Source organism: Carassius auratus, chromosome 16 (assembly GCF_003368295.1).
Source record: "Carassius auratus strain Wakin chromosome 16, ASM336829v1, whole genome shotgun sequence".
Classification (NCBI taxonomy): domain Eukaryota; kingdom Metazoa; phylum Chordata; class Actinopteri; order Cypriniformes; family Cyprinidae; genus Carassius; species Carassius auratus.
This window is the reverse complement of record NC_039258.1, coordinates 22197870-22202046: the sequence shown is the minus strand read 5'-3', so window position 1 is coordinate 22202046 and position 4177 is coordinate 22197870. Positions and strand designations below refer to the sequence as shown.

The window sequence follows — 4177 nt, the reverse complement described above, 5'->3', positions numbered from 1 at the left end:
CTTCAGGACTCTGGTTTGAGCCGGCGCTGCGTGTCCAGCTCCTCCAGCATCCACACAGAGCCCTCAGTCACGCTCCAGAGTGAAGCACAGCATTACAAAACACATGAAACGCCTGCTGTCCACTCGTCCTCACTGCAGGTGTCCAGCTGTCTCTGCTGCTCCTGTGTCCTGCACTCCTGCTCACACTATGTTCACAATTACAGACAGTTACCTACATTGATCCTGACAGGACAATCCAACTGTCCAATCAACACGGAGTCATTGAGATGAGTGTGCTGTGATTGGCCACCTGTGGAGCGTAACCAGGGATGCTGTTCAATGTCCTGTAAGCTGGGACGCTCGTCCGCTGCTGCTCTAAGACACCATCTAATCAACTGACGGCAGTCTGTCACATACAACACAGTACTTGAGCAACACAACATCAACTTCTGCTCGCTCCGGCCCTGATTTCTGACTGTGAACAGCTGCATGTTTGCCATCTCTTGCCTGCAGACAGGTGACTCGGGAAGCGCAGTCTGCGAACCCTCCGTGCGCTTTGGAAAGGTAGAGAGCCGCACAGGAGCTTGTAGAGCGTCACACCCAGCGACCAAGCAGTGGCTGCTCCGGCACGATAGCTGTGGGAACGAAACCACTCCGGAGGGGCGTATGAAAGAGTGCCTGAGAGACCCCAGAAGAGCAAGAGATCAGCTGAAACGCTTCCAGTCCAAAACACACACTTCCACAGAGATCTCCTCCTGACCAACCTGCAAACTCTTCATACTGCGAGTCCTTCAGGAGGTGTCCGCAGCCAAAGTCCAGCAGCTTGATCTCGCTGGTATCGGTGCAAATGAGCAGGTTCTGTGGCTTGACGTCCCGGTGGAAGACGCCGCGGCTCTCGCAGTGTTTGAGAGCGTCGATGAGCTGCAGCAGCACCTTCTTGGCCTGGCTCTCATCCAGACAGCCGTTCTCCTCACAGAAACTGTGGAGATCCTGGCAAGGATCCGGCCGTTCCAGGATCATGACGTAGCGTTCGGGATGGTCAAACCACTCCAGCAGCTTCAGGACACTGGGACAGACAGGAGCTGAATTGACTCGGGTCATCAACGCGACCTCCAGCGGCAGCAGACCCTGACCTTCCTGCAGCGGCAGAGACAGCAGACCCTTGAGTCATCGCTAGAGGCCTGAGTGTGGCTTTATGTGTGTATCAAACCCTACATGTGACTGAACTTACAACTTCCACGTCCTCGTGCTCCTCGTCTTTAGTCACGTACTTGATGGCCACCTGCAGACAGATGAACCACAGTATTTTACACCTGCTGATGATGACAATAACCTCAAGCTCCGTACAGATTAAATACAGTTTATGTCACGAGTGTCGTGAATGAGGGCTGTTTGAATGAATCGAGGAGGAAAGACAATGTCTTACTGGCAATCCATCAGAGCTGCGGGTCCCAGCAAACACAGAGCCGAATCCACCTTGACCCAGCATTGGGCCCTTTATATACGCATCTGCAACAATCACACGATCACAAGAAATGAGAAAACAGGCGACTACAAGACTGTTCCTGTAATCATCATCAGTGAATGAACATGTCAAAATCACTTAATTCAGCCATGTCTTGAGAATCAGCCTGACCTTCAGCAGAGCGTTTGGTGGGTCTGGGATCTTCATCCTCCGAGCTCTGTCTCTTCCTCTTCCTTTGAGTCGACTCAGAAGGCACAGGACAGATATAGCCAGGCCGGGTCGGGGTTGACAGTGCTTTCTGAATGTGGTCTCCACACGGTCTCCCAGCCTCCTGACCAGCAGCCATCTGGGTTAAAGCAGCAGTGGATCTGGAGCGACCCAAAGCTGAGAGAGCACCACTTCACTGTTTCACACTGTGTGACTTTCTTCTGCTTTTAATGAATTTCTTCAAATAAATCAGCTCAACAATGTCTTGAGGTTTGTTAACCGTGGTATAAGTGGAATAATTGACTCTGGTCAGATTATTATTGAAAATAATGCACATCCCAGATGAAACCAATCATGTGAAGTGACACATAATACACTTTTTTATTTAAAAAAAAAAAAAAGGCAGTTTTTCATATTCAATGAGTACAATATGTGCTTATTTCACTAGTGTTCGAGATAAATCTGCTAAACTGCACAACGTTATTAATGTAAGTGTAGTCTAACAATACAACATCAAACCAAACCAACAACAAATATGAAAAATTAAAACACTCACCTTGTCTTTCGCCCATGTGAGCCATCGAAAATATCCTTAATATCTCTCCTTCACAATGAGAAAAGAAAAGAATAGATAAGAAAAAGAAGAAATTCCTAAAACCAAATAAAAACAAATAAATGAAATAAAACTCTCCTCAGAATAATCTAAACTCAGAAATGCTCCGAACTCCTTCACACATAAAAGTGTGTCTCGAGAGTCTCGTCTTCAAACACACAACAATCAGAAACAGAAGACTTCAGACTTTTATAGCTGCAGATGGAACTTACAGGTTGCTATAGCAACTCAGATTCGATTCACGCACAATCGAGCTCGCGCTGCAGACTGTAGCATGACGTCGTGTAACATTACTTTCGTGACGTAATGTGCGCCGACTGGTGAGATATCTGTAAAATAAAACCTTTACAAAGTTGCTTTTTTTAAGAGCTGGAAAAAAAACATGTTGACTGAGATAATGATTATTATATCATACGATTAATTTATGATTAGATTGTGATTATTTTCACCAGCAGAGAGCGCTGTGAGCTATTAGTCCTAGAGATGATGAATATAATAATAAAATAAATAAATAATAAAATATTTACTCCAAGAGGACAATTTTGCGAAGACATAGGTATTTTTTTAAAGTTATGCAGGGTATGCCAATTTTATCTCAGTTCCAAATATTGTAATGTAAGGACTGTTTGTCTAATGATACAAGGGTTTTTCCTTTCATGATTTATTGTTATCTCTACACATTGCCTGATTTTCTGTAACAGAGTTGACAAACAATACCATGAAGACAGGACAGACCTCAGTAAGAGTCCTCAGTGTTGATCAAGTACACATAACCCATCTAGAGATGGAATCATCTTTGAAGAAAACTTTGTAATGGATGAACTGACCAATTTCAGGCCGCCTTTGTAATTTTTTTTCAGACTGATTTATGCCCTGCACCTGGACTAAGTATTTGAAAAGCACTTTATATTTTATTCAGCAGGAAATGCTCAACCTCAGAAAAGGTGAGTTAGCACCCAAAAATTAAGGACCGCCCATATTGTGGAATAAAACCTTACAGTTTTGATGCCATTTGTTGTGATTCTGAGATAAACTGTTTTATGTTAGTTTGTTAAACTATTTTTTTCATGTTTAATGGGGAAATTTTTCATATAAAAATTTTAATTTTGCTGTGTTTTTAAAGGGACAATAAGTAACTTTTTAGGTATTTTATTATCTAAAATCAATATTTTTATTCATAAATATGCCCTCAATGGTGTACAAATACCTATGCCAATGTTTAAACTAATCCTTGTAAATGAAGAATTTATTATCTTTATATACATGGGACGGGTAGGTCGAGGGAGGCTTCCATGTAGTTCCGCCATCTTGCAAAACTATAATAGCAGAGAGGGACAAAAAGTACTAAGCCAACGCGTTTCCACAGCGCGTTTTCGGTCAGAGCCAGAAACGCAGGTGCAGAGCAGTGAGAGGCGCTTGAAACTGCACCGGCAAGTTTAAAAGTCTGGATTGCATTCTTATTATGGACCATACATATGCCGCGCCACAGGAGAAGAAAACATAGTCGCCAAAACAGTCAAAAATAGAACGTAAAAGGAAACGTGACCGTAGATTACAGAAAACAAGAGTTAATGTCGGGGAAGCTTTTTCTAGGTGGAAAGAGCTAATGCTGGATAAAGATTTCAAAAGAGACGCTGAAGTGGCCAGTTTTCTTCTCGACAGGTAAGTCAGTGTTACAATCTATATTATCATATTTTTTTTATATCTAACAATGCATATAATTCAGAAAATATAACGAATAAATTAGACATAACTACTAATTACAACATTTCATGTTTTCCACAGTCAGTAATTCATACTGTAACATTCGTTTGTTAGTTGTCATGTTGCAGTTTGTTTGAAATAACACACCTGTTCACCTGAAGGAAAACTCAACGAAGTGCTATTAGAAGACATCCTGTCAAAGCTTTTTG

At 42.6% G+C, this 4177-nt stretch overlaps 1 pseudogene; it reads right to left on the bottom strand.

The window, feature by feature from the left end:
- LOC113116541 (serine/threonine-protein kinase pim-1-like) lies at positions 1–2359 on the bottom strand (annotated as a pseudogene).
- Between the last annotated feature and the right edge of the window lie 1818 nt (positions 2360–4177).